Source organism: Esox lucius, chromosome 16, assembly GCF_011004845.1.
Source record: "Esox lucius isolate fEsoLuc1 chromosome 16, fEsoLuc1.pri, whole genome shotgun sequence".
In the NCBI taxonomy this organism is placed as follows: Eukaryota; Metazoa; Chordata; class Actinopteri; order Esociformes; family Esocidae; genus Esox; species Esox lucius.
This window is the reverse complement of record NC_047584.1, coordinates 84,841-107,812: the sequence shown is the minus strand read 5'-3', so window position 1 is coordinate 107,812 and position 22,972 is coordinate 84,841. Positions and strand designations below refer to the sequence as shown.

Here is a 22,972-nt window from a genome sequence, read left to right as displayed (position 1 = left end):
GGCCCAAACGAAAACCACACTATACATAATCGTAATTTTGAAAATCATTTTGGTTTATATGTGAACATTTTTATACTCAACCTAACACTGAGGACAATTTACTTACATGTTACAAACATTGTAAACATACAGTTTTAAACAAAAATACATTATTTTACAATAAATGCTTGTGGTAGCAAGGTAAAAAGGGGTGTAATTTATGTGAGAACCAAAAAAAATTGGTAATTTAAAGAAGAAAATCTCTATAACGAATTATAACAATAATAATCTGTCAGATATATTCAGAATTATATTATACATCTTATCTAGTGAACAAACTAATGATCCTACCCATTTCAGTTGAAACATAATATCAGGACTTAATCTGAAACACAGTTCAACCTTTCACACCTAAAACAAAATGAGGACATGACGACTGAACACACAAAAAGTAAGTGTTCCTGTCTTTTAAGTTATACCGTTGTAGTAAAAGAAAGCTAAAACCTCCACAGTAATGGACAGGGATCTACTTCCCTATAAGTTAAACCATGTAAACTCATAAGCAGAAGCTTACATGGGCAATACATGTGTTTAAAGTAGATAAAAACATAGAATTTAGTGAAAATTAAGATACAATTTATGTTTTGAGGGGTAGTTAGTTCTATCAAATGCTAGGGATAATTTCCTTACACGATGGTATGCAGAAACTAGTAATGGCAATATTGATTGCTGAACATTTCACGTGAATCTGTTTCAAGAAGGTAAAAATGCATTTTATTTATGCACAGGACTTAAGTGAGACATGTATTAAAATAGAAGAAATCCAGAGTAAATGTGTAGTACCCTGTTGAAGGATGAACTGGATCTCTCGCTCACTTCTGGGTCTCATGAAGATTCAGTCTGGATCATGCCACTTAGTGTCTGCAACGAAGTATAACAACAATAATCTGTCAGAAATGTATTGTACTATAATACATCAATAAGCCTTAATTAAAAAAGTATCAATGTATAATAGACAGAGCCAGAAAGAGACCCTTTTCTACCTTCACTTCTTTTAGTGAAACAATTAGTATTTATTTTTTTTAATTTTATTTTTTAAAGATTATTTCCTTTGTTGCATGCAAGCACACCTCATGGTGCACAATTATAACACCAAGTATAAACATAGTGTATACAATTTCATCAGTAAAGTAATTCCACAGGAAGATATTGAGTGGCAGCATACACTCCTGAAGGGAAATGTATATATCAAATTATATATGAGATTATTTTATATTATATATATATATATATATATATATATATATATATATATATATATATATATATATATATATATATATATATATATATATATATATATATATATATATATATATATATATATATATATATATATATATACATTGATTTCAATCAAGAGGTCTTACCAGATTACGCCATGGCCATTGAGAATCTCCATGATCATATGTTATTTCAGTCTCTGCTTGAATGTTTTCAATTACGAATAAAGCAAAGATTTACCCTGGACTGTCAACTTTCGCATTTTACAGTTTGGTGACTTGTGGCCATCATTCACCAGCCTTCCCAGGGAGCCATCTTCGCGGGACGCATCTATGCTAAAGTAGAAGGAGGAAACAAAAGGTTTTTCCACTAAAAAAAAAACAACGCTATAGAGAATAACTGATCTGGTATAGGACATGACTTACCACCATGTGTCATTGTTCCATTTAAAATCAAACAAGAAAGCATTTTGTTTTTCTGTTGTTCTGTTCATATTGTGATATTAACTCCCCACGGTACTCGACAACAAACTATCCCTTTTCAATTGGTGTGCAGGTAAATACACCATGTCCTGAGTTCAAGTTATGCAACCAAAATTACAGTTAAGAATCACTATTGACGAGATAATGACAAACTACAAAATAAACAAACATCAGACTTTTAACAAAATAAATAATATATGAGTGATAATGTTGCCCAGTGGCAGGTTAAGTCGGCCAATGCTGTGGGTAACAAACAGCTTCAGCAGAAATAAGCGCAACAGAAAAAGCTTCAGTCTATAGGTGAAATCTTGAGCATAGTGTGCATCTGATAGTGAGGGAACTATATAACCAAGGAGACATCAAACAGTTCAGCTAAGAAAGCATTTAAAAACACCATTAAACTACAGTAAGTGGGAAGCACAATGCAGCTCAGTGGTAATTTCTCTATCAAATGACTTTGCTGAGGCTTGCCTTCAATAGGAACATGAGATAAAGTAGAGTAGTTATTTTTGCAAAGAGCTGGCAACAGCAAAACATATTTTCTAAGCACTGGATAACTTAACAAGGCCAAATGTAATAAACTGAACAAACATGCACAGAGAAAGCTTTGACAATGGGTTTTGTGTTTTTTACTTGAACTAGTAACTGTCACATAATTATGTCATATTTAAATTTCGACTACATATGAAATACCTTTAAAGTCACTGATCCACTTGACCTTAAAACAAGGTTTGTCACCTCCAGATGAAATAAACTGAATAGCCTCAGCCTCAGGACTAAGTCTGGTTCTCCTTTTTGACATGTTCTTCGGCCATGTGCTCCTCAGTTAGCAAAATCTACATAGAGACAAAAAGTCAGCAGGACTAGTACCAAAAAAGACCAATACTTGAATAAAATAGGATGTATACATGGAATTACTCTGCCTATAGAAATAATGTAACATTAGCTTAACGTTACTCATGTTCTCTCCAAAGCATGTCATTAACGTTAGCTTATTGGGCCAATTGATCGATGCTAACACTGTGTAACTGCAGCTACAACAGTGTAGCAAACCGTACATTTCTGTTAAAGAAGGTCAAATTGAACATATACTCGGAAAATAACTGTCGCTGTGGTTGAACATGAAGAAAAGTAATTACTTACCAGGCCATGCCTGAGGAGACTCAATCTGTAGCAGAAAGACGGTCGTGAGACGTTCAGTGGCTCTGGGAATGTTGGAAAAGCGGGCACATCTGCGTAACTTAAGAATGCAGGCTGCACTTCACGGTCCGCCACAGGCTTCCAAGCAGACAACCGGGACAACGGGAGGAAAGTGCCACTTACTGCTGTTATTTAACTGGTCATTTGGCCATTTAGACTCCCACTTAGATATTAAAATTCTTATTGATAGTTCAGATTATGATGACATAATCAAGGTTTTCAACTCAAAGACCAGGTGAGTCTCCACCTTATGTGGCAGCTGCGGTAAGACCGTCCGTGGCAATATGATGTTTTAAGTTCTTAATATTAATTAATTTCATTTGTGACGATGTGACGCTTTTGAGCTCTGTGTATTTCTGCCGTAGTTTCGGTTTTCCACCTCCGATGTACAGCAGCGTGCAGCCACTTCCCTAAACCCAAATGGGGCTCTGAGCCTATCAGGAGGTCTGACATCTACCGTATCAGCAAAGCAATCACGTAATTATTCTTGTAATAGCCTATTATAACTTTATTTTTCTCAAAATATCACGACTCCTCCAAATCACAGAGAACACAGATGGGATGAGTTGTATTTAGAATGTGCACAAATCTGCATCTTGTTGTACATTAAAAACTGATAGGGCGCGAACGAAAAGGGGTGGTATCTGTTTAGGTAGATGTGAACAGCTTATGACAGGCTCTGACAGGCTGGTTGGTATCTGTGATATTCCGACATGACTAATACAAGGCATATTTAAATTCACCACCAATCTGCAAGCTCTTTTTATTTATAATTTTTTAAATGCGTGTGTGTTTATGTAAGCTTTTAAAAAAAGAGTCCAGATATTCCCAGGCCCACCTATTAATGACGTTGTTCGATAAGCTAATGTTAGCTTGTTAAACTAAAAAGTTGAATAAGCCAACATTAGCTCATCCAGCGGATTAATCTGAATTTAAGCAATTAATTGAGGAACTGATTCTCTACAAAGTAAACAGGATACTTAGACAGCAGTAGTAAATTGTTGATGTTAATATTTTACACTGATTACGTGGAATATGTGAATTACAGTAGGCTAATTCTAAACTAGCTTAAAAAGTTGGTGTGTATGAAAACATACGGTAATATGAGGACCCGTTGAGTGCGTCATCAAGTGTGTTTAAAGTGTGTTAAAATTCCAGATCCGAGAAAGAGCTTGTCTCCCAACACAGCCGGTTGGCTGCCGTGGAGGCAGGATTAACAAATAAAAAAAAGACGTGGAAGCCTTTAAGAACCCATCCGCTCCTGAGACCCCTGTACCCCAGCCATCCGCGCCATTGCACTGCTGTTTAAGTACTAATGTATTGTGATGTTTCAGGACATGAGAGGTTTTTGGTTTAGAGGCATTCTGGGAGTGTCTACAACTGTGTAGTGAGCTCAAAATGTCCTCATTTTTCAGAGTGTCCTCATATTGAAGGTGTGTTATTATGAAAATGTCCTCAGTTGTCATGAAAACAAGTGCGCACGCACGCGTGCACACAAACACGCACACACACGACTGTCCTACAGCTACGAGCCGACTCTACCCTGGGGCCGCACGTCTACAGTAATGGTGGTTCCTGTGAGCTGGACTAACTCAAGTCCTGACAATTCTACCATGAGATGGAGAAGGCAACCTCCAACCGAGAGGATGGAGGCGAAGGAAAGCTTCCGGTACTGTTTTTTGCAGCCTACATCTTAATGAGTAAACTGTTGAGTAAAGGGGTGATTTTAGTATCAAGAGGATGGATTGTTGTGGAAATTCTTGCACTGATGTATACTTGGTTGCCCTATACATGTATAAATGGGGTACTTGTTAAAGATGCCGAGAGGGATCTGGTGTTTGCTTAAGGGACATCCTTGACCGGCACCAGCGGATTAGAGGGTTACTCGTAAATCTGTATAACTTTAGTGTCTATCTGTGGATTGTCCAGACATTGTGACTCCTCAGGAGTTGAGAAGGATAAGGTGGGGGGGACAGCCCGCCCTTTGGGTAAAAACATATGTGTTGTATTGACAAGACAGATGGGCAACAACTTACCACACCCCTTTTTCTCTGTAATAAATACTGTTGAATGACCTGTATTGAGTTAGAGACAACTCGGACGATTATGTTTGTAAGCGTTTGACGCATCTCTCTTATTTGCAAATAATTAATACTTAAAAACTGTTAAATTGTGCCAAGTGAATTTCGTCTCTGTACTTCCTCATTTAAGAGTTCTGATCGATGGAATTGCCATCACAGGTCTCCCTCTCTGACCATGTTGAAGCGCAATCTCAGGCTTCACCTAAAGAGAGAACCGCCTGGAAAAAAGCAGGGGCATCCTATGTTAATACGGTTTGGATAGGTCCTAATGGTAACTCCTTTTACCGAAATGTCTGTTTCATTTTTATGCGGTGCTCTCACATGGAAAAGATCACGCTTCAAAAGGGGGGATGGTAAATAGGTATTGGTACACACAGGGCTTTACAAATTATGCTCAACATTTTTGTTCAAAATGCCTAGTGTGTTTGAGGTTTAATGTAGGGCAGGGACAAGTATTCCCCCATTCCAGCCATCCTACCCCTGATGGCCCCTTTTGTAATGGTCCCTTCTTGAAGGGGCCATTCCGCTTCGTGTTTTCTGTGTCCTTGTCTTGTCCTTGTATGGTCTTTCCTGTTCTTGTTTCTGTTAATCGGTATATTCAGTTCACCTGTGTTTTAGCCCCCACCTGTTTCTGTTCTCCTCATTTCTCAGTGTATTTAGTTCAGCCCTTTTCTCCTTGTCCTTGTTGGTCATTGTGTGTGTATATGTTATGTACACCTGTCGTGCTCCTGTGCTCCTGTGCTCCTGTGCTCCTGTGCTCCTGTGCTCCTGTGCTCCTGTGCTCCTGTGCCCCTGCCCCATTGGAATTACCGTAGTGCCCGGCACTCAGTTTAGGTTCTTTGTTATTTTTTGGTTTAATAAAAGGGGTAAACCCTCGAACTTCTGCACTTGCCTCCGTCTCCATATCTACCCACGTGACAGAATGACCAACCGACCAAAAAGGAGGCAGCAGAAGTGGACGGTAGGGGAACTCCTCGGATGGCCGGATTCAGACTCCGAGGAGGAGGACCCCTACCGTCACCCCCTGGACCGCTGGATCCCCCGGTGGCCTTCACCGAGCGCAGGCCCGTGTCAGCCACGGCAAACCCGACGCCGAGATCTGATCACCAGAGACCCATTCCGGTCGGCACCCGGTCTCATTCCTCAGGTTCCCCGAGCGGGCTGGCGTGGTAGCAGGCTGGCCATTTGGCGCATCCCGCTACCCACTCCTGTCCCGCGGCCAGCCCCGGTCCCTCCTCCTGTCCCGCGGCCTGCCCCGGTCCCTCCTCCTGTCCCGCAGCCTGTCCCGGTCCCTCCTCCTGTCCCGCGGCCTGCCCCGGTCCCTACTCCAGTCCCGCAGCCTGCCCCAGTCCCTGCTCCAGCTCCGCTACCTGCCCCAGCCCCTGCTCCTGTTCCGCAGCCTGTTGCCGTCCCACTCCCTGCTCCCTCACCCGTAGTGGACACACCCATGCCCGATAGATACAACGGCTCCCCTGAACGGTTACTCCCCTTTTTAGAGCAGGTCTTTCAGTATCTTCAGGGCAACAACATCTGTCTCGCCACCGGCTTTGAGCCCTTGGTGCTCTCCCTGCTCACCAGTCGGGCACTCGAGTGGGCAGGAGAGCTATGGGACCAAGGGCACATCCCGTGTGTGTCCGCTGAAGTGTTCCTCGGGCTCCTGGAAGAAGAGTTTGGCCTTAAAGCGCCCCCTGTTGCCCTGGAGAGACAGCCAGCGCCCCCTGCTGCCGTGGAGAGGCAGCCAGCGCCCCCTGTGGCCCTGGAGAGGCAGCCAGCGCCCCCTGCTGCCCTGGAGAGGCAGCCAGCGCCCCCTGTTGCCCTGTGTCCGCAGCCAGCGCCCCCTGTTGCCCTGTGTCCGCAGCCAGCGCCCCCTGTTGCCCAGTGTCCGCCAGCTCCCCCGGCTGCCCAGTGTCCGCCAGCTCCCCCTGCTGCCCAGTGTCCGCCAGCTCCCCCTGCTGCCCAGGGTCCGCCCGCTCCCCCGGCTGCCCAGGGTCCGCCAGCTCCCCCGGCTGCCGAGTGTCCGCCAGCTCCCCCTGCTGCCCAGTGTCCGCCAGCTCCCCCTGCTGCGCAGGGTCCGCCCGCTCCCCCTGCTGCCCAGGGTCCGCCCGAGCCACCCCAGGAGGATTGGTGGCCCGAGCCGCCCCAGGAGGATTGGTCGCCCGAGCCCACCCGGTGACTGGCAGCCTCGCCCCGCGGCGCCCTCTCCTGCCCTGGAGCCGCCGCCTTGTCCCGCGGCGCCCTCTCCTGCCCAGGCGTCGCCACCTGTCCCGGCCTCAGCGGCGCCCTCGCCTGTCCCGGCCTCAGCGGCGCCCTCGCCTGTCCCGGCCTCAGCAGCGCCCTCCGCCTGTCCCGGCCTCAGCGGCGCCTCCGCCGGCTCCTCAGCCGGCTCCTCCGCCGGCTCCTCCGCCGGCTCCTCCGCCGGTCCCTGCTCCTCAGCCGGCTCCTCCGCCGGCCCCTGCTTCTCAGCCGGCTCCTCCGCCGGCCCCTGCTCCTCAGCCAGCTCTTCAGCCAGCTCTTCCGCCGGCTCCTCCGCCGGCTCCTGCTCCTCAGCCGGCTCCTCCGCCGGCCCTTGCTCCTCAGCCGGCTCCTCCGCCGGCCCTTGCTCCTCAGCCGGCTCCTCCGCCGGCCCTTGCTCCTCAGCCGGCTCCTCCGCCGGCCCTTGCTCCTCAGCCGGCCCTTGCTCCTCGCTCCTCAGCCGGCCCTTGCTCCTCAGCCGGCTCCTCCGCCGGCCCTTGCTCCTCAGCCGGCTCCTCCGCCTGGTCCTCCGCCGGCTCCTCTGCCTGGTCCTCCGCCGGCTCCTCTGCCTGGTCCTCTGTCGGCTCCTGCTCCGGCTCCTCAGCCGGCTCCTCCGCCGGCCCTTGCTCCTCAGCCGGCTCCTCCGCCTGGTCCTCCGCCGGCTCCTCTGCCTGGTCCTCTGCCGGCTCCTGCTCCGGCTCCTCAGCCTGACCCTCCGCCGGCCACCGACCCTCCGTCGGCTCTCCCGGCCTCTGACCCTCCGCCGGCCACCGACCCTCCGTCGGCTCTCCCGGCCTCTGACCCTCCGCCGGCCACCGACCCTCCGTCGGCTCTTCCGGCTCCTGGCCCTCAGCCGGCTCTCCTGGCTCCAGACCCTCAGCTGGCTCCAGACCCTCAGCCGGCTCCAGACCCTCAGCCGGCTCCTGAACCACAGCCGGCTCCTGACCCTCCGCCGAGTCCTAGACCTTCGCCGGCTCCCCCGGCCGCCGGTCCTCCCCTGGCCGCCGATCCTCCCCCGGTCTCTCCGGTTCCCGACACCCCGCCGGTCACCCCGGCTCCCGACGCTCCGCCGGTCACCCCGGCTCCCGACGCTCCGCCGGTCACCCCGGCTCCCGACGCCCCGCCGGCCTCCCCGGCTCCCGACGCCCCGCCGGCCTCCCCGGCTCCCGACGCCCCGCCGGCCTCCCCGGCTCCCGACGCCCCGCCGGTCCCCCCGGCTCCCGACGCCCCGCCGGTCCCCCCGGCCCGCCTCCGACCCTCCCTGGTCCCGGCTCTCCCTGCTCCCGCCTCCCGGCTGTCCCTGCCCCCGACCGGCCACCGGCTGTCCCGGCTGGGGCTCCTGGGTCCTTGGGGCCGCCGGATCGGGGCTCTGCTGGGGGTCTCCCTTATGTTCCGGTCCCTGGTCCCCGTCCTGGGGCCGTGTCTCCGCCTTGGTGCCCTGCCCGTCCCCCCCTTTGGGCGTTTGGGCGCGTCCGGGGGTCCGCGCCTTTGGGGGGGGGTACTGTAATGGTCCCTTCTTGAAGGGGCCATTCTGCTTCGTGTTTTCTGTGTGTCCTTGTCTTGTCCTTGTATGGTCTTTCCTGTTCTTGTTTCTGTTAATCGGTATATTCAGTTCACCTGTGTTTTAGCCCCCACCTGTTTCTGTCCTCCTCGTTTCTCAGTGTATTTAGTTCAGCCCTTTTCTCCTTGTCCTTGTTGGTCATTGTGTGTGTATATGTTATGTACACCTGTCGTGCTCCTGTGCTCCTGTGCTCCTGTGCCCCTGCCCCATTGGAATTATCGTAGTGCCCGGCACTCAGTTTAGGTTCTTTGTTATTTTTTGGTTTAATAAAAGGGGTAAACCCTCGAACTTCTGCACTTGCCTCCGTCTCCATATCTACCCACGTGACACCTTTGACCATGTGATGGATTTTATTGAGTTGAACCCCTGCGAGGGAAAGAAATATTGTGTTGGGTTTGTTGATATGTTCTCTAAATGGGTTGAGGCCTTCCCAGCTGGGAAGGCTGATGCAACAGCGGTTGCTAAGGCACTATTGACTGAAATCATACCCAGATGGGGTATTCCTAAGAAACTGTCAAGTGACAATGGATAACATTTTGTGAATGGAGCCATTCAGAAGATGTCTGAGTATCTAGGAGTTGATCTGAAGACTCACTGTGCCTACCACCCGCAGAGTGGAGGGGCAGTGGAGAGAGAAAATTGAACTATTAAAATGAAACTCTCAAAGTTGGGTGAGGAGACAGGGTTGAACTGGGTTAAAGCACTCCCCCTTGTGCTTACATACATGAGAGGAAGGCCCAGGGTGAAAACAGGCCTATCCCCGCATGAGGTCATCACTGGAAGACCAATGAACACAGGCCTAGGCACCCCTACTCACACAGATCTCACAACAGAACAATGTTAACATACTGCACTAATCTGTCAAAGGTTCTGAACAACATCCACAGGAGTGTGAGAGCTGCCCTACCAACTCCCATTGAAGGCCCGCTGCACGACATCAAGCCTGGAGACTGGGTAGTCATCAAGGACTGCATGAAAAAGCACTGGAGCAAGCCACGCTGGTTGGGTCCATACCAAGTTCAACTGGTTACTCAGTCTGCTGTCAAAGTTGCTGAACGAGGAACCTGGGTCCACGCCACACACTGTAAGAAGGCTCCAGTGTTAGAAGATACGGCGAAAGAATAGGTAAATTGAAGTTACCTAAGGGCGGCGTGGGTTGTGGTGCGAGTAACCATCAACTCCAACAGAGCCTGCGACCATGGAGCCAGAGAGACAAGGACCATGGAACCCATTCAGGAGGTCTGGAGGAATGAGATGCACCATCGGGTGCCTGCTGATTTTAAGTATTGTTGTTGTCATACCAATGGTGTGGTTTTTCAAACCGCATTATGATGATCATGGACAGATTGTAAATATGACACGCAATGAAGCAAGGAAAGAGACATTTGTACAACATGAGAAAAGGTCCGAACAACAGATAGGGCCTGATTTTGAACACACTAGGTTAATCTCTTGTGACATGATGAACTACCCCCCGGATGGGGATTGCTATGTACTGACAAGCCCAGTGTTGAAGGATAATAATTGGAATTGGACTCACCTGAATACAGGAGGGAAAACTATGTTTCCATCCTCGTACTTTTCTCACAACCATGGGATCAGGTGGAGATGTCATGATAATGAATATTGTACTGTTACCATTTACAAACCTCTAGGAGTAATCCAGGATTACTGGTGCTTCAGTACTGACAAAGACAACACCCCTTGCAGATCACCTGTCTACCCTAAAGGTAGACCCGCTATGATATGTCCCTTAACAGTTGCACATACTAATGCAGTTCCTACTCCTGCACCACGTCATCCTGAACCAGGTAGAGTAAGGAGAGCATTGTTGGAGCCAGACAACATAGCCCTTAGGATAATGGTTGACTATGCAAAGCACAAGAACATGACTGATTGCTGGATCTGTCAACACATACCAACATCTTCACGTTCCCCTATGTTAACCCCTATCCCATTTACAGTAGCAGACTGGCAGGCACATGGTTGGACCGAGGTGGCAGCACAAATGACCCCGCCAGATAAGGACTGTTATACCCTGTCAGCCATTCCTGATCAGCCGGGTGGGGCTAACTTAGATTTGGTCTATATGGTGATAGTAGAATTTAACAATCACCCTTGTCCTGTGGGGGTGAATATATCAAAATTATTCAGGCTAACCTACCCCGAGCGAATAGGAGAACATGGCTTCACTGTTAGGATACAAATGTCCTTGGTGCAGACAGAGAGTCGCACTACAGAGGATGAAGTCAGATCAAGTATGACCTGTAATCCCTTACCCTCAGGTTTCTCTATTTGTATTGATGCAGTGGTTAACTATATCCCATGGGAAAGACACATTAATTTAGATTCAATGACCATCAATTTACATAATTGTTCTACTCCTGCTATACCTGAGAAACTCAGGTTGTGTGATTGTACCCAGACTTAGTCACCAATACCTGTTTATGAATTGCATAATGTCTCGCTCTGTATTACAGGTGCTTTAGGAGCCACACAGAGTTTAGGACAAAGTGATTGCTCCACCACAACTCAAACCAGGCTTTGCCGGAGCAGGTCTATATAGTTTGTGGTGGGAAAGCATACAGTTGCATTCCTAGAGACGCAGGTGGAGTATGCTACCATGGCGTACTTGGTCCCTTTGAAAATGGCAGCCTTATATCAGTCCCAATTTTGCCATAAGCGAACACTTACTAGAACTCAATGTATATTCAGTGTATTGATCCCAGCATATGGCACATACACCTCACAGGAAGAGATAATGGCCCTGTCCACAGTGCTGGATGAATTTGACAACTGACACAATTGCAGCAATAGGCACAGAGCTGTGTGAAACCCGTTCAGTTGCTCTGCAGAATAGAATGGCCCTAGATATGATTTTGGCTTCCCAGGGTGGTGTCTGTAAAGTGGTGGGATCCGAGTGTTGTGCATACATTTCAGATGCTTCATAAAAGGTAATTTAGTCCAAGAAACTAATAAAGGAATAGAAGAGCTTCATACAGTTCATGGGTGGGACCCATTCTCAGGGTTGTCCTCTATGGTTGGTCCCTGGGGGATGACAATATACAAGTTATTGACTATTGCCTTAGCCGCTATTGCCTTTTTGTTTGTTTGTGGTATATTTTTGTCTTGTTTCTAAGTTTGCAACACAGGTAATGGTACAGAAGCGTGTAAATGAGGATTCAGACATTTTAGGTATGTTTCAGTTCCCAAATTACTGGGATAATGATATCATAAAAGATCAAGTTGTTCGAGAGTAGTTTTTGTAGTAGTCTGAAGCTTAATGAATTTATGTTAAATGATCTGATTGTTTAAACGTTGCATGTTAGTATTACATGACATTTAATGATATAGGGCGGATTGTCAGGGAAATGTCTTTTATTGATGTATTCCTACTGATTAAAGGACTGAGTTCCCATGTTTGGATGAGACAAGGAATGTAGTTAGAGGGGGATCTGGTGTTTGCCTGAGGAGTCATCCTTGACCGGCACCAGCGGATTAGATGGTTACTCGTAAATCAGTTAATCTGTATAACCCTTTTAGGGTCTATCTGTTGGGTGTCCAGACATTGTGACTCCTCAAAGGTTGAAAAGGTTAACCATATGAATGTGTTTTATTGACACACATCTTACCACACCCCTTTTTTCCCTTTAAATACTGATGAATGTCCTGTGTTAATTTAGAGATTATTCATTGTTACTTTGTAACGTGTGTATTCTCTCCTTGCAAGAATAAACTGTTTATTGTGCATTTGAGTTTTCCTCTGTCTTACCTACCATTTTCGTAAATTGTTTGGACTTTAGAAATTGCCATCACATATCGTGTGGGTCTTGCAGCCAGTTTTGCTCTAGGATACTTTGTTGTGGTATCCTAGAACAAAAGTTCCAGTGCCCCAGTTGTTGTGAGCTGGTGTAATAATTTACAGACTACAGACATTACAATGAACAAGACAATACTGTAAAACAAAGATACTTTAAGTTGTATAATTCACTCTGGTAGGTATGCAACTCCCTGTGATGCTCCATGGAGTCAGTGTGTTTTGGAGTGGGAATAAAAGTGAGTCCTTGCTCCAAAACCTCACTTTCTATCTAAATGTGAGTGGAAAATAAACAATTGCATTGGGAAACCTACTCTCACACACTTTCAGCAACTGTTGCAATGGTTTCCAGGTCCTGGTCGATACCTGTCTCGAGAGGCAGTCCAAGCCTGCAGACAGAATCAGCTTCTCTATGGCAACTTCTCAAACGCCTTTCAGGGGCTAGAAGGTGGCTCCTGTCCACCTGCACACGAGCATCATAAAAGACAAGAACGCATGACAGATTTGAATCTCCCACCACCACAACAGGTTTAACCATGTAAATGGCCCAGTCATTTATCTTTCTCCCTGTATTAGGGTGCCTAAAAGGCTTGCAGCGTTTGGCTAGAGAAGGCTCCGATGGCAGGTTTGTTACAAGACAGTATTATACTGCCATAGAATCAGAATGTCTGTGTATCACCAACCCTATATTGAATGAATTCATGTCAGTTTCAGTTCACCTGTTGTAGTAGTTTTTTTTAGTTAATCACACACAAAAGACACAAGTGACATACTTGAGATTTTCAGCCGAAAACTTGAGAAACTCTGGGTCTGGAAGAGATACAGAAGAGATGGAATTACTACATCATGCCACCACGTTGGTGTAAGGTGGATTACACTTTCGAAAAGATTGACTTATCTTCCTTGCCTATTTTTAACAAGACTAGCACTGCCTAAAGTGGCTTAAGCCAGGGGCTCCCCTCTACCAGGCCTATGGCATTTGGACATAGGCTGAATGTGCCTGTATACCTACAGTCTTGAGATGCTTTCTTACACATGCTTGAAACTATTTTTTACAAAATGAATATCTGTGTCTTATTTATATGCATATATGTACCAGGCCACGTCAACAATAATATTTATCGGTAAATGGCAGCAATGTTTAACAATCTTGTATGGCTTGACTTGCGTTGAGAGCTTCGTCCATAGATGCCAAATATCCAGTTACGTGAAGGTTGGTCATTAGTTACGATAGGAGTAGAGTTGTGATTTTCACAAAATGGCAGACAATCCAATATGTTGTCCCATTGGCCAAAATGTTCCTTGTGAGGAGATTGACTTATGTACCAATTCAAGACTATAGGTCACATGGAGTGGGCATGGTGAGCTTCCAAATTTGGCCTCTTTAGAGGCATGCCACCATGAGGCAGACCCCAGACACCAGAAAGAGGCAAGGTGCTAGGTGGCCTAAAACTTCCCATTCATACCTATTGGATCAATAGAACCTTAATCTAACCTCTTTCTGCCCTCTGTCATCACACTTGACCAGCTTTTATTAGTCATCAAACCAAAGTGTTACCTTATCTGTCCCTGAAAGTGAGTATACACTCACCTAAAGGATTATTAGGAACACCTGTTCAATTTCTCATTAATGCAATTATCTAAACAACCAATCACATGGAAGTTGCTTCAATGCATTTAGGGGTGTGGTCCTGGTCAAGACAATCTCCTGAACTCCAAAGTGAATGTCAGAATGGGAAAGAAAGGTGATTTAAGCAGTTTTGAGCGTGGCATAGTTGTTGGTCTGAGTATTTCACAATCTGCTCAGTTACTGGGATTTTCACGCACAACCATTTCTAGGGTTTACAAAGAATGGTGTGAAAAGGGAAAAACATCCAGTATGCGGCAGTCCTGTGGGCGAAAATGCCCTGTTGATGCTAGAGGTCAGAGGAGAATTGGCTGACTGATTCAAGCTGATAGAAGAGCAACTTTGACTGAAATAACCACTCGTTACAACCGAGGTATGCAGCAAAGCATTTGTGAAGCCACAACACGCACAACCTTGAGGCGGATGGGCTACAACAGCAGAAGACCCCACCGGGTACCACTCATCCCCACAACAAATAGGAAAAAGAGGCTACAATTTGCACAAGCTCACCAAAATTGGACAGTTGAAGACTGGAAGAATGTTGCCTGGTCTGATGAGTCTCGATTTCTGTTGAGACATTCAGATGGTAGAGTCAGAATTTGGCGTAAACAGAATGAGAACATGGATCCATCATGCCTCGTTACCACTGTGCAGGCTGGTGGTGGTGGTGTAATGGTGTGGGGGATGTTTTCTTGGCACATTTTAGGTCCCTTAGTGCCAATTGGGCATCGTTTAAATGCCACGGCCTACCTGAGCATTGTTTCTGACCATGTCCATCCCTTTATGACCACCATGTACCCATCCTCTGATGGCTACTTCCAGCAGGATAATGCACCATGTCAAAGCTCGATTCATTTCAAATTGGTTTCTTGAACATGACAATGAGTTCAGTGTACTGAAATGGCCCCACAGTCACCAGATCTCAACCCAATAGAGCATCTTTGGGACGTGGTGGAATGGGAGCTTCGTGCCCTGGATGTGCATCCCACAAATCTCCATCAACTGCAAGATGCTATCCTTTCAATATGGGGCAACATTTCTAAAGAATGCTTTCAGCCCCTTGTTGAATCAATGCCACGTAGAATTAAGGCAGTTCTGAAGGTGAAAGGGGGTCAAACACAGTATTATTAGTATGGTGTTCCTAATAATCCTTTAGGTGAGTGTATGTACGCATAAGGAAGATAGTGGGTTGGTTTGAAGACGAGCCCGGGCTAAATAGGCCTACTTTACAGTGTGCGAGTCTGTGAGCGGCGTGAGTTTTGGAAGAACGTTTTTGGACTTCGTATAGTAGAGGTAAGCTTTCATTGTTTAATTTAGATGGTTGGTTTGTTGATTAAAGGCAGCATTGTTTGATGTGATTATATAGGTCAGTTTTGCAAATACAGCCTTATTTACACTGCCTAGCCTAGCTAACTTTTCAACATAAGTTTACTTTGAAATGTGATTTCGTTATGCAATTGTCCAACTATTGAGAAATGGCTAGGTAATTATTAAGACGCATGGTCTTAAATTTAGCCCCTAATTTACTCCTGATTGGCTCCATAAATTATACAGGAATTCTAGAAATACATTGGATGGACATGAATCATGAGATTTTCTGTCTGGTGGCCCTTACATAGTTTTTTCAGATGTATTCAGGCTTCTTGTGTCATCAAAGACGACATTGTGAGGATCGCTTGATTCATAGGGTAGAGTATAACAGTGCGTTCCATTCACCTCGGAAGTTGGAACTGGGAATGACACCACATCAGAGTTGATCGCGTTTGTGTCCAAAGTCGCAAAACAAGATGGACGCCACCATTAAAGCTTTTGTTGTGCTTGCCCTTTTGGAGTACATACAATAGAAAAATATTGTATTGCATTATGTACATTTTATTTTATTTTTTAACATATTTTTAATAGGCCATTCCTGTATACAGTGGGTAGAACAAGTATTTGATACACTGCTGATTTTGCAGGTTTTCCCACTTACAAACCATGTAGAAGTCGGTAATTGTTATCATAGGTACTCTTCAACTGTGAGTCACGGAATCTAAAACGAAATCCAGAAAATCACATTGTATGATTTTTAGGTAATTAATTTGCATTTTAATTGCATGACATAAGTATTTGATACTTCAGAAAAGCAGAACTTTTGTTTGCAATTACAAAGTTCATACGTTTCCTGTAGTTCTTGACCAGGTTTGCACACACTGCAGCAGAGATTTTGGTCCACTCCTTCATACAGACCTTCAGATTTCGGGGCTATCGCTGGGCAATACAGACTTTCAGCTCCCTCCAAAGATTTTCCATTGGGTTCAGGTATGGAGACTGGCTAGGCAACTGCAGGACCTTGAGATGCTTCTTAGTTGCCCTGGCTGTGTGTTTCGGGTCATTGTCATGCTGGAAGACCCAACCGCGACCCGTCTTCAATGCTCTTACTGAGGGAAGGTTGTTGGCCAAGATCTCGCGATACATGGCCCCATCCATCCTCCCCTCAATACGGTGCAGTCGTCCTGTCCCCTTTGCAGAAAAGCATCCCCAAAGAATGATGTTTCCACCTCCATGCTTCCGGTTGGGATGGTGTTCTTGGGGTTGTACTCATCCTTCTTCTTGCTCCAAACACGGCAAGTGGAGTTTAGACCAAAAAGCTCTATTTTTGTCTCATAAGACCACATTCTTCCTCTGGATCATCCAGATGGTCATTGGCAAACTTCAGACGGGCCTGGACATGCACTGGCTTGAGCAGAGGGACCTTGCATGCGCTGCAGGATTTTAATCCATGACGGTGTAGTGTGTTACTAATGGTTTTCTTTGAGACTGTGGTCCCAGCTCTCTTCAGGTCATTGACCAGGTCCTGCCGTGTAGTTCTGGGCTGATCCCTCACCTTCTTTATGATCATTGATGCCCCACGAGGTGAGATCTTGCATGGAGCCCCAGACCGAGGGAGATTGACTGTCATCTTGAACTTCTTCCATTTTCTAATAATTGCACCAACAGTTGTTGCCTTCTCACCAAGCTGCTTGCCTATTGTCCTGTAGCCCATCCCAGCCTTGTGCAGGTCTACAATTTTATCTCTGATGTCCTTATACAGCTCTCTGGTCTTGGCCATTTTGGAGAGGTTGGAGTCTGTTTGATTGAGAATGTGGACAGGTGTATATACAGGTAACAAGTTCAAACAGGTGCAGTTAATACAGGTAATGAGTGGAGAACAGGAGGGCGTCTTAAAGAAAGCCCTCCTGGCTTCTTAAAGAAAGCCCTTACTGGTTTGTAGGTGATCAAATACTTATGTCATGCAATAAAATGGAAATTAATTATTTAAAAAAAATCATACAATGTGATTTTCTGGATTTTTGTTTTAGATTCCGTCTCTCACAGTTGAAGTGTATGATAAAAATTACAGACCTCTACATGCTTTGTAAGTAGGAAAACCTACAAAATCGGCAGTGTATCAAATACTTGTTCTCCCCACTGTAATTATGAACATTAGTCTGCTAAATGGCATACATATATTGTCAGTTTTGTCAGTTGTCTACATATGAGAATTTTAAGCCTTCATAGTATCATTTTAGCTAACCAATTCAAATTATCTTTGAAATTGTTTGTTGTTTGCTTAATGGATGACAGGTCATTTACTTTGTCATGTTTGTTATTAGGTTTGAACTTGAGTGTATAATGCACACATTCACTTACGAACAAAATCACATGTCGTTCACAAGTCGTTGCTTAGCTGCTGGTACAGATTTTTTGATCTGAAGCAGTTGCTACCTTAGATTATGAACCCACCATGGCCCAACAGAGTAAATGTAGTACTCACCAATGGCCAGTAAGAGAGGCAAATGAGGTTAATAATGGCAAGGGGCTACACAGGATACGACATGTAATGGTCTTTAACATTGAGAATTGGCAGTTGTATACAGTGACTGGGTGTGATGTACCTGTTATGATGGTGGTATTGTCATGTTGCTTTTAGGAAGGGGATGATACAATATTAGCAAGAATAGTGACCTTCTGAAACGTATTTCAATAAATAACTCTGCAGGGTTGTTGTTAATTCTTGACATTTTGACATCAAATTAGCTACTACTAATACTGTTGGCCGTTTAAGGCTAGTTAAACAAAATCAACCCCTCGATATTATGTTTTCCAAAGACTTTCCTCTCAACTGTGGGAAGAATTGTAAAGAGTAGGGTGATAGAGGATATTGCAATGTACTCGTCACTGAAAAACTCCTAAGTACACTAATATTGAAAGGTGCAAAATAGAGCAAGCTGGCGGGAATATCTTTGTTAGGGTGTGTCACGGTTGTGGTAGGACACAGGCGCAGAGTTGAAATGATGGGAATAATCCATGTTTAATCAAAAAAAGGAGACAAAACACAATGAAAGTAGCAACCAGTGACGTGGGGGCATCCAGTGGAAACACAAAACCAAAACAAACCACACCAGGTGTGGCCACACATGGAACATAAATAGGGTCCCCAATCGGAGGCAACAATCTACACCTGCCTCCGATTGGGGAGACCAAAAAGAACAGAGGTGGCTAAAGGCACCACCTTCCGTCCTGTCCTGACAATGGCCCCAGCCCAGTGCAGAGATGGCTAGGGGCATAGCCAGGACGTGACAGGGTGAGATGTTTATGTGGAACTGAACTAAAATGCTATGCGGCAATATTCTTGGCATGCACCCTTTTTTCTTTTTTAAGCATTTCAATATCCCATATTCTAGTGTGGCTACCCAGCCTCACAATGGTCTCTATTTGTAATTCACTAACAGATTACATTATGGCATGTTATGAAAATCTCTCACAAATTGATCCTCAGCTGTGCAAGTTGTTCTCTAATTAGGTAAGGAAATAATTTTGAGGATTATCATTCGTAGTCCCTATCTCTTGGAAGAATATAGTACCTTCATTGGGAAAATGTTTCTACAATGTAACTAAGTTTCTGACCAACCTTACTAAAGTGCTAATTAATCGGAATTGTACTATAATTGTCTCATTTCTACACTAACATAATCCTTGCCTGACATTTGCGTCTGAAGCAGAGACTCTAACTCTGCTATCTTTACCTGAAGAAGATAGTTCTCCTCTGTGTTGTAGCTTACAATGATAAGACATAGCAATGATACTTAGCGTTGAGTGTTCAGGGGTGAGTAATTTCGTTAATCATGTCCAAAAATAGTCCTGGCGTAGAGAAGTTGGGTAAAATTGTGCATAATCACTCAAATACTACCTTTATAAGAATGTTTTCATGCATGTTTATATTAGTTGATGTTATTTAGCATGATTTGAAGTTCTTCATGATTTGAAGTTCATGATGGTCCATAAACATTACATATGTTTATAGCCTAATGTAAAAGTAGTGAAAGTGGGGGGGGGGGGAACCCCTCAGTCCCCCAAGGGTTTTAATGACCCAGGAGATTTAGCAAATTATGTTGAGAATTAAAATGAGGAATCCTCTAAATTGGACAAGGACGTTTATGACTCTGATGAGGAATACAGAAACAGAAATGTAATGGAAATAGGGCTACAACAATGGTCCATGATTACCCTGAGGTTAAGGTTAGGGAGGACCAGCCAAGCTTTCATGGAACTGATGGAGATGTTGACCCAAATAACCCTGTGGTAATAGCTCCAGGTGAGGATAAAATTCCAAGTAATATCTTACAAGAGAAGGACTGGGATGTAAAGTTGAATGATTATTTTACCAAAAGACCAACTAAGCTACATATGCAGCAATACTTCCAACAAAGAATACTCAATGTTGAAGGGAGATTTGCAAACACTCCCAGCTATTGTTTTGCTGTGTTTGCGTGCAATGAAAAAAATAATATTAATGTTGCATATATGTGAGGGAAAAAGACTAATATAGGCTCCCATGCAACCACACTGTACTAGACAAATCGTCAGGTTCTCCCAGATTTTGGCAAAAAAGTATGAACCAATTGCAAGACTGGAAAATGTAGGCCCTTTCCAACAATATTTTACTCTTAGTTGAATGAGAATTTTACTTCAGTTTTACAAGAACACAAAATGTTTTATTTTGTAGTAAACAGTCAAGAACAGTGCTTAAATTGATGGTATTTTACTTGCTGAGTTACTACAGAGGTAAGACAATCAAAGGAAACATGTTTGAATGTCACCATTTTTATCACAGGGTCAAGGGATTTATAAAACACAATCACTAATGAGAATTATCTTTTCAGAGTACAGTTTTATAATTACAGAGTTGAATTTCAATTCCGTGGGGCAGCCCATATACATGGGACTCTCTGGGTCAATTTGGACTAATTTGTTGAAAAAATTGAAGAGGAGAGAACTGGAGAAAGTCACAAAGATAAATTGAGGAAGGTTGAGCAGGAAGTCAATGAAAGAATTGAGGAACTGAATGAGGATTTAAAGGATAGGAGGAGGCCAATTGTTGAAAGTAAAGTAAAAAAGTACAGGCAAGTTTTCAATAAGATTAGGAATGAGGAGTTAGGCATTGGAGACATGACAGAGACAAATCAAAATGAGAAAATGAAGCTGATAAAACCAGACCAGAAGGTTGCTTTGAGTCATGTACATTTGTCATTAGTAGTGATGAATCTGACACAGACTTGAGTTTGACTGATAAAGAGTGCACCAAACTTTTGACAGACTTTGCTGACAGATGGATATCTGTGTCTCTAATAGATCCCTGCACTAGATATCATAGAACTAAATCAACAACGTCATTTAAAAAAATCTTCAAAAACGTGGTGAAGGTAATTGTAGATTCAATTTCCCTAGATTACCTAGTCTCAAAACATTAATAGCTATTCCTACTAGGGTTAAATATTGTACTAATATCAAATTGAGAGAAGAAAAAAAAAGGTAGCCAAAAAAAAACCCAAAAATGTTTCAAGATGTTCTTGACAATAAAGAACACATTTTATATGAGAGACAGTTCAACATTTTTAATGCCAATTTTCCTTCCATTGATGATGTAACACACTTGTCAGCTGAATACAATGCTCACTTTGGATCAGATCTAGATAATATAGATGATATTTTGGATATTCTTCTACACAAATGTAGAGAACAATATGACAATATAACAATTATATCAATTACAATACAGAATGGATAACAGCTTGGAATGTAAATATGGATTTACAACTCCCCCTCCATGAACTGCCACCTTAACGTGGTGGAGGTGTTTGAGTACCCGAGTGACCCTAGGAGCTATGTTGTCTGGGGCTATATGCCCCTGGTAGGGTCTCCCAAGGCAAACAGGTCCTAGGTGATGGGTCAGACTAAGAGCGGTTCAAAACCCCTTAATGATGAGAAAAATCTTGAGGTCCGTGACGTCGCCAAGTATGGCGCAGCCGGGGTCCCACCTTGGAGCCAGGCCCGGGGTTGGGGCTCGTATGCGAGCGCCTGTTGGCCGGGCCTTTCCCCATGGGGCCCGGCCGGGCTCAGACCGAAAGAGCGACATGGGGCCGCCTTCCCGTGGGCTCACCACCCACAGGAGGGACCATAAGGGGCCGGTGCGGAGAGGATCGGGCGGCAGTCAAAGGCGGGGGCCTAGACAACCCGATCCCTGGACATGGAAACTAGGGACGTGGAACGTCACCTCGCTGGCGGGGAAGGAGCCTGAGATCGTGCGTGAGGTTGAGAGGTTCTGACTAGAGGTAGTCGGGATCACCTCTACGCACGGCTTGGGCTCTGGAACCACACTCCTTGAACCACACTCCTCTGGAGTTGCCCATGGTGAGAGGCGGCGGGCTGGTGTGGGTTTGCTTATAGCTCCCCACCTCTGCCGCCATGTGTTGGAGTTTACCCCGGTGAACTAGAGGGTCGTTTCCCTGCGCCTACGGGTCGGGGATAGGTCTCACTGTTGTTTGTGCCTACGGGCCGAACGGCAGTGCAGAGTACCTGACCTTCTTGGAGTCTCTGGGAGGGGTGCTGGAAAGTGCTCCGACTGGGGACTCTATCGTTCTACTGGGGGACTTCAACGCCCACGTGGGCAACATCAGTGACACCTGGAGGGGCGTGATTGGGAGGAACGACCCCCTGACCTGAACCTGAGCGGTGTTCAGTTATTGGACTGTGCTATTCACAGTTTGTCCATAACGAACACCATGTTCAAGCATAAGGGTGTCCATCAGTGCACGTGGCACCAGGACACCCTAGGCCGCAGGTCGATGATCGACTTTGTTGTCGTTTCATCTGACCTGCGGCCGTATGTCTTGGACACTCGGGTGAAGAGAGGGGCGGAGCTGTCAACTGATCACCACCTGGTGGTGAGTTGGATCCGATGGCGGGGGAGGAAGCTGGACAGACTCGGCAGGCCCAAGCGTACTGTAAGGGTCTGCTGGGAACGTCTGGCCGAGTCTCCTGTCAGAGAGATCTTTAACTCCCACCTCCGGCAGAGCTTCGACTGGATCCCGAGGGAGGCTGGAGATATTGAGTCAGAGTGGACCATGTTCTCCACCGCCATTGTCGAAGCGGCCGCTTGGAGCTGTAAGGTCTCCGGTGCCTGTCGAGGCGGCAACCCCCGAACTCGGTGGTGGACACCGGAAGTAAGGGATGCCGTCAAGCTGAAGAAGGAGTCCTATCAGGCCTGGTTGGCTTGTGGGACTCCTGAGGCAGCTGACGGGTACCGGCAGGCCAAACGGACTGCAGCCCGGGTGGTTGTTGAGGCAAAAACTCAGGCCTGGGAGGAGTTCGGTGAGGCCATGGAGAAGGACTATTGGCTGGCCTCGA

The 22,972-nt window shown here is 45.7% G+C and overlaps 1 long non-coding RNA gene across 1 annotated transcript; it reads right to left on the bottom strand.

Moving 5' to 3' along the window:
• Window positions 1-327: 327 nt before the first annotated feature.
• Window positions 328-3,330, bottom strand: LOC109616733. Its single transcript, XR_004574608.1, has 4 exons — window positions 2,889-3,330; window positions 2,439-2,581; window positions 1,504-1,598; window positions 328-900 (listed from the first exon to the last, which is right to left on the bottom strand). It is a non-coding gene; the product is annotated as an uncharacterized LOC109616733 (long non-coding RNA).
• Window positions 3,331-22,972: the final 19,642 nt, after the last annotated feature.